Here is an 8,138-nt window from a genome sequence, read left to right on the forward strand (position 1 = left end):
CCACATTGAGACTCTCAGAGGTTTTTGGTCAATCCTGGCCTCCAATTCTCTCCTCTAAGGAGTCCATGAGGAGCCTGTGTTGGGGATGGACCTCAGTTGGACCCATTCATGCTTTGAGACACTTTGGGGTTTTCTTCTGACTTTGACTCCTGGAAAGGTTTGTGCAATCTCCTCTCAGGCCCTGAGGTTCAAGGGCTCAGCTCCAAATGCTCCACGGTGCTCATCAGGATGCAGCAAGTCCTGACAAACCATGGCTCTGCCTTGATTTCCCTCTGCTCTAATGCAGTTTATCAGGAATGTATCTGGAGTGATTTTGGTTTGTTAATTTGAGATTTCTCAGCCAATTCATCCATTATTTCAGTGGGATCAGTGTTGGCTAATTACCATTGCATTCCCTGGAATATATTTACTCGTTTCCTGCTGTGAGACAGGATTAGGAGAAGGGCAAAGTAGGCTCAAAATTTTAAAAGGGTATATAGAAAAGTTTATTACCAGTAAATAGAAGAAAGAGTAATAAGAACCTGAACACTTCTCCTCTCCCTACAACCTTTTCTTTCTTACTGACAATGCAAGGAGACAAAATCTGAAATTTTCAGTCAGTTTACACCATCTAGAACAGTCTTTCTTCAGTTCACTTAGGGAGAGGAGTCTCTCTTTCATGCTATGGAGACTTCTCCATAAGAAAAAAGTTCACTTGTGGCTCTCAATTGCCATGAATAGCAGCTGCCTGGAAAATCTGCAATTGTGAAGTCCCTTCCATTTTTCACACCTTTTCCCACAGCTGTGGGGAATGTCAACTTACGGGGTATGAGTTTAAAGATGAGCTGTTGAAGAGCAAAGATTCTCTTCATCTATTTCTGAAATCATCTTCATCTCTGACAACAGAGATCTTCTTCTTCTCTCCATGAGGGCACAGGATGTCACCACTCTTCTCTCTTTCTCTGTTTAAACTTTTCATGGGATCACAGCTACTTCAACATTTGCTTTCTTTAGCATGGAGGTTTTTGCAGAACAAGTCATCTCCCCATATTTTAAATGGATTATAGGGAAAAAGAGAGTCTGATATATTAATTACATCCTTCCCCATAGCTTTACAAGAGGATTTCAGCCCCAAGATCAAGGCATCCCCTCATCCCTCCCATCTGGGACTCAACTTCCCCTTCACTGACCTCGGTGTCTTCATGTTGCTCCTCTGTGTGCCTGCACTTTGTCCTTTTCTCTCACTGGAGGGAGGATGGAAGCACTGAAAGAGTTCATATCTCACCCGGGGCCTGCAGATGGTTCCGTGACCCCGGTCGGGCTCGGTGCTGTTTTACGATGGAGGTTTCTGCAGCGGCTGCGCTGGGGCTGTGTCAGGCAGGGCCGCGCTGGGGCAGGGCCAGGATCTCAGCAGCCAGGCCAGAGCACAGCAGCAGCACGGCCAGGGGCCAATGGCTTCTCCTGCCCCTGCCCGGGGCTTGCGGCTGAAGCCCAAGGGTGGCAGAATCTTGGCCGAGCCGGCCCGGCCCGGGGCTGCTCCTGGGGCCCGGCGGATCCTGGCCGGGCCCGGGCTGGCGGCGGGGCAGGGCTCAGCAGTGCCCAGATGTTCCCAACTGCAGTCATGGCCTGGCCCCGGCCTCGGCCCCGCAGCCTCCCCTGCCCTGCCCGGCAGCCGATGGGGCCTGGCGGGGTCCCTGGGAAGGGGCCCGGCCCCACGGCAGGAGCCGCCCGGCCCGGCCTGGCTGAGACGGGGCCGGGTCAGCCTTGTTACCTCTGTGCCAGACAGAAGGGAAAGAGACCCTCCCAGGCTTTCCCATCTTTAACATGTGTCCTCACAGAGGTGTGTACAGTTTCCTTAGTGGTTTAACAGATTGTCAATTCTCAAAGACAATTAATGATTGGGTTTTTTGTCAGACACGGAGGAAACTCCTAGCAGCAGAACATGACTTCCGTGATGCAAAACCACCACAACAGCACAGAGCACAGAGCTCCTCTGTCCATATGTAGTGCTCATGTGCCCGAGGCCTCAAAACCCCTCCTTGGGAGATCTCTGGGCCCTACCCAAGGTGTTTTCAAATGAAAACGTTCAGCTCAGTGTCTAAGAAAATCACCAGAGGACAGGGCCAGCCTGACCTTTCTGTCCTGGCTACTTTTGTCTGGGAGAAATCCTTGGAAATAAGGAAATTGGGAGGCCAAATGCTAATTTTTGTCTATGGCCCTTGGACACGAAAACCGGTTCTTTTCCGTAGGAATGAAGGAACAGAGCCACTGTTTCAGGGGCAGATGAGAGGTGGCCACCAGAGGCCAAGGCCAGCCAGAGCTGGCAGGTTTTTTTCTGGGAGATACCATTGCATTAAGGAAATTTTTAGGGAGAGTACCAAGTTTGGCAATGGGCATCTGTCACAATCTGCTCATACAAGTGGGGGTCATGATGGTTCATTAACTGATCTCAGAGTGCAAAAAAAACCACGAAGGGGATTTCAGTATTAATCAAATAAATGCACCTTTTATTGAGTGCCCACAGCAAATACAATAGAAGGATTTAGAAAGGAGATAAAGGATAGAGAGAGAGAGAAAGAGGGGGGGGGGGAATATAGCTACCAAACAGAGAGACTAAATCCTCATGTGGTCCAGCCAATAGATCTGTCTTGTCACGTCAGGGAGAATCTCAAAGTCTTGGTTAACTCAGGGGTCTATTATAGTCCTCTGCTGAGGGGGGAACAGGTAAAAGACAATGAAGAATAAGTCTCTTGAAAACGGGTACAGACAGTCCATGTTCCAAAACAGGATAAGTCAATCTCAGCAGTGAGTGAGAGCAATTGTTTTCTTGGTCCAATGACCACACCTGGGCAAACATCTCACTTCAATCAGGCCAACCCCTCCCCGTGTTAGGGTTCTAGGGGTCTCAGTCTCAGTCCTTGGGAGGGGGCTTCAATCTCTGTCCATCACGGTGGTCGTCAAGCAGATGAAGGATTTTCCATGGGGGACCACCAAAGTTACCCCAGAAAGTTCATTTGGCCAAGAGGTGGGGAAATTCATGGGCTATTGTCATGAAGCAGGTGCCAGCATAGAGGGCGAGCTGCTCCTTTGCCAGCCCTCTGCTTGAAGCAGCGACCATGGCAGCACTGCAAACACACCTGCAAACAATCCCTTGCTGAGCATCCACCGCAGCCAGGCCAGAGCTCCAGTCAGGGTCCTCAGGGTCCCGGTCTCTGTCCTTGGGACAGTCATGAGGCAAATGAGGGAAACTTCAGACCGTCTCTTACAGCATCTGAAAAGCCAGATGGTTCTTTCCCATAGCAAGGAGAGCACAGAGCCCCAGTGCTCCAGGAGCTGATGAGAGGCAGCCCTTGACATCAGCCAGACCTGTCAGGTGGCCCCTGGGAGGCCAAGCCAGCCAGACCTGTTCCATGTTCCCTCGGTTCCGTGGGGCCCCACAGTGTCCCAATGGTCCCCTGCTTCCCTGAGGACCTGAGGTGCCATAATGCCCCCTTGGTGACACCAGGCCCTGAAGGGTCCCAATGGTCTCCATGGTTCCATCAGGCCCCACAGAGCCATAATGGTCTCTGGGTTCCATGAAGCCCCGCTGTGTCACCATGGCCCCTTGGTTCCATGGGCTCCAGTGGTGCCACAAGGATCCCCTTGGTTCCATAAGGTCCCCACAGTGTGCCAGTGATTTCCATGGAAAGGGAAGAACCCAGCCCCAGTGTTGCAGGGGCACCCACCAGAGGCCAAGGCCAGCCAGACTTGATGGTACTGGCAGGCTGTGCCTGGGAGCAACCCTTTGATATAGGGAATTTTAGAGGTGGAATCCCAATTTCAGACATGGACACCTGGAAGAGAAGGATGGTTCTTTTCCATAGGAAAGAAAGCACAGAACACTGATCCAACAGTGAGATTTGGGGATCTGTGGGGGCTATTGGGGATCCTTTTTGCACCTCATGACCCAACAGGAGCGTCTCTAATAAACTTTGCCTGAAGCTCCCACTGTGGCCATGACAGGAACCCCTGTGAGTGTCTGGGACATCCCGGCTCTTTGGCAGCCTGGGGACTCCTGGGATGTCACCATGGAGCCCCTGTGAGTGCCTGTGACAGATCAGTGCCTTTGCAGCCCAAGGTGCCCTGGGATGTCACCATGGAATGGCTGTGACTGCCTCTGACCACAGGGCCTGGGAGGTCTCCATAGAGTCCCTGTCTGTGCCTGTGACATTCCAGCTGTGGAACAGCCTGGAGAGTCTTGGAAAGATCCCATGGAGCCCCTGTGAGGGCCTGTGACAAATCTGATCCTTAGCAGGCAACCATCACCAGGCGCCTGTTGCTATGGTCAGTTTCCTTGGCAACCATCACCAGCCCCGTGTTGCTATGCTCAGTCCCTAGCAGCTCCATGGAGACCCCATCCCAGGGGTGGTTGCCATGGACACCAGCTCAGGCCTGCAGCCAGAGCCCGTTGCCATGGCAACCATTTCCAGTCCCATCCCCAGGCTCATGGGATCCCAGAACCACAGAATTGGCAGAGCTGGGAGGGACCCATCAGGATCCTCCAGTCCAACTGCTGGCCCTGCACAGGACACCCCAACAACGCCAGCCTGGGGTTGGCAGCGCTGTCCAAATGCTGCTGGAGCTCAGAGAGCCCTGGATCTGGGACCCTGCCCTGGGGAGCCTGGCCAGGGCCCCAGCAGCCTCTGGGCAAAAACCTTTTCCTGACATCCAACCTGAGCCTGCCCCGACTCAGCTGCAGCCGTTCCCTCCACTCCTGTCCCTGGGCACCAGAGGGAAGAGGTTCCCACAGCCCCAGCCAGGGACCCGCTCCCAAGGCTGCTGCCATGGCCACCAGGGCTGGCACCAGCTGGGATGCTCGGTCTCCATGGGCTGGGGCTTAGGAATGGGATTCCCCAATTTCATGCTCTCTCTAAAACCGCGCTGCCGCTCGCTGCCCTCCCGCCTCCCATGGAAAGCACAAAAGGCAAAGATCCGGGGCTGGGATAAGAACAATTTATTGGGAACAGCAATGAGATAAGGAACAAATGGAACAGAAAAAGTATTGATAACAGAAGGGATCAATAAAACTGTTTACAGGGAAAACTACAACATCAACTATTGGCTCTTCCCAGTTTCGTATTTCCCCTCCCTGGAATGGACACCTTTCTCCTCAGGGAGAGAGAGTCCTTTTCCTGCCCCTGGCAATGTTCTGAGGTGGGAGTGAATGTAATCACATGGCCATGGCCAGACCCTCATGTTTTTCATTCCACACCATGTCATTGACAGGGGCAGGAAAAGGTACAGGTGTCTTCCCAGCATGGATCACAGGGAACATGGATCACCTGGGCTCTTTCCAACATGGGTTTTCCCATAGGGGTTGAAGCTGGAGCTGGGCACAAAGCTCCTCCTGCACTTGGGGCATTTGCAGGGCGTCTCTTACCGGTGACTCCGTTGGTGTCTTGTCAAGTTAGAGCTGCTGGTGAAGCTCTTCCTACACTGGGAACACTCGTAGGGCCTCTCCCCGGTGTGGATGTGCCGGTGGGTGATGAGGTGGGAGTTGTGCTTGAAGCCCTTCCCGCAGTCGGGGCAGCGGAAGGGCCTCTCCTCTGTGTGAATCTGCTCATGCAGGAGGAGACTGGAGCTGGTCTGAAACCTCTTCCCACACTGGGGACACTCGTAGGGCCTCTCCCCAGTGTGGATGCGTTGGTGCCTGATGAGTTCTGAGCTGCAGCTGAAGCCCTTCCCACACTCCCCACACTCGTAGGCCCATTCCCCAGTGTGGATCATCTGGTGGCGGATCAGGTGGGAGCTCTTCCTGAAGCTCTTCCCACATGCCAAGCACTTGTAGGGCTTCTCCCCATCATGAAGCTGCTCCTGGACCACCAGCTCTGAGCTCTGGCTGAAGCTCTGTCCACCTTCCTGGCTCAGGGTGGGTCTTTCCTCCTCAGAGCCCCCTGGGCTGGCTTTGTAGCCCCTCTTCCTGTACAATCTCTGGGGATTTTCCTCCCTGTTGGATTCCTCCACTCTGGAATCACTCAAAACAGCCTCTTCCATGAGGTTCTGCTGTGGGGATTTGTCCTCCCTGGTCTCCATCCTCAGCTTCTTCCCTGGGTGAGGAACAACAAGGAAAGGATGGGATTTGCCTCTGTGCCACAGAGAAGGGGAAGGAGATCCCCCCAGTGCATCCACGGCAGGATGGGGTTGGCAGCAGGGTTGTCCTGCAGCCGGGGGCTGTGCTGGGCTGGGAGATGGAGCAGGAGAGAGGGGGAAAGGGGCACTGACTTCCTCCTCACCTGCCTGGGGCTCCTGGGGCATCTTCCTCTTCCTCACAGCCTCCTCCTTCATCTAGTGAAGGTTTCAGGATGGGAAATCCTGCTTTGGGAGGAAAACAAGGGATGAGCACACTAAATTTTATACTGGATTGAAGGCAAACCTGGGGGAGAGTCTAAGCCAGAATTATAATTTAATAAGAAAATTTAGATCACGGCAATGATACAGAAACACTGCCTTAAACTGACAGAGTCAGGATATAACCTGACACCCTGTTGCTGGTCAGGGTGGTGGAAGCAGTCCCATTAAATGGTGGCTGAAGTCCTGTTGGAGAGATGAACGTGATTCTGTCCAAGCAGTGATCCTGTAGAAGGGTCTGGTCTTCCTCTGGAGGTCCAGTGGTGGTTCTGGAGCTCTTGTCCTCTGGGAATCCAGTAGGCAAGCTGCTCCTGGTGTTTCATGGCTCAGCTTATATCCAGGTAGGAATGCTTGGATCCTCCCCCTGGGCGGAGCATCCCACAATGGGATGATGGAATTTTATCAGTCCTGCAGTGACACACAATGGCCCATTCACAGAAGATATCTCCCCTGGAGGGCGTTATCAGGGCTGAGTCATGGAAGAGATAAAGAACACTGCCCCACCTGTTTATAGCAGTTGATGAAGATGGGCATTGAAAACATGCATTTGGTTCCATCTTACACTGCAACCTGAAACAGTGGGGGAATCCCTGCTCAGGGGGTGAACACCACCCCCCCTTACCCAAACTGGCTCAGGTGTAAAACCCCCACCCTGGGAAGGCCACACACACACAGGGGACAATGTCACACTTGCCCTGCCCCTGGGGAGGTCTCTGTCCCTGTCACTCCCTTGCTCTCCCCCCTTTTCTCTTTCTTTCCATCTCTCTTTTTACCTCACATTTACTGTTCAATAAAATCCACCTTGGATTTGGTCTTGTTAGCACCTTAACTGGGGCAGAGGCACCTGCCTAACAATTTGCGTAACCAGACTGTAATAATATTTTTGCATAGTGAGTTTAGGCACTGTTTTCTGACCCCAAGGGCCTTTGACAACAGCATGGTTCCCTCCACTGAGGAGGTTGTGGTTTTTTCTGGAAGAACTCTTGGAAACTTGTACACAGTCGCTCCTTCCTCCTGGGGCACTTATGGGAGAAATGATGAGGAAAATGGCTGTTGTGGGTGGCCAGTGAAAAAGAAAATATTTTGTTGTCCTTCCTTGAAAAGTTTGTTAAAATCACAGGAGGAGAGGGAGCAAATGATACCAGCGTGACTGATAAAGTTCATTTACTCCAAGGTGAGGAACACAAGGCTACTAAAAGTCCTACAGGAAGCTCAGCTCAAGAAGCTAAATTCCCAAATAACTCCAGCCAGGGGTCTCTGGGAGGATTTTTTTGGAGAGTGTTTGGAGTCGGCAGATCCCAGACTCGAGCCCCAGATATCTCCGGGCTCCCTAAGAGGAGCTTTTTTGGGGGCAGAGGAGCCGCGATCGCCCCTCGGGAGGGTCCCGGGGGGTCCACGTGGGGATGGCCCGGTACCGACGGGGCGGGACATTGGTTTTGAAGATCCCCGTGAGAGCCGGGGCTGTGGAACGGGGGACCCCTGGGGCGGGGAGAGGGGAAGGGGCGATACTGGAGCTGGGGCACTCCCGGCAGCCCGGAGATGAGGCGGGGACAGGACCCCCTGAGCCTGACAGGGGCGCGTCCTGGGGTGACTTCATGATGCTCGTGCCCCATCGGTCTGTTTAGCCCAGAAATGAGTTCTGCACCTTTAAGGCTGGTTCTGAGAGAGAAGGGGAGGAGGAAGAAGCTGCAGTTTGTTTTCAGACACTGCACTCACTCCTCCACTTTCCGGCTCCTGGATGGACAGAGGGTGGGACAGAGCTCTCCTTTGCT

The sequence above is a fragment of the Agelaius phoeniceus genome, unplaced genomic scaffold, assembly GCF_051311805.1.
Source record: "Agelaius phoeniceus isolate bAgePho1 unplaced genomic scaffold, bAgePho1.hap1 Scaffold_108, whole genome shotgun sequence".
NCBI lineage: Eukaryota > Metazoa > Chordata > Aves > Passeriformes > Icteridae > Agelaius > Agelaius phoeniceus.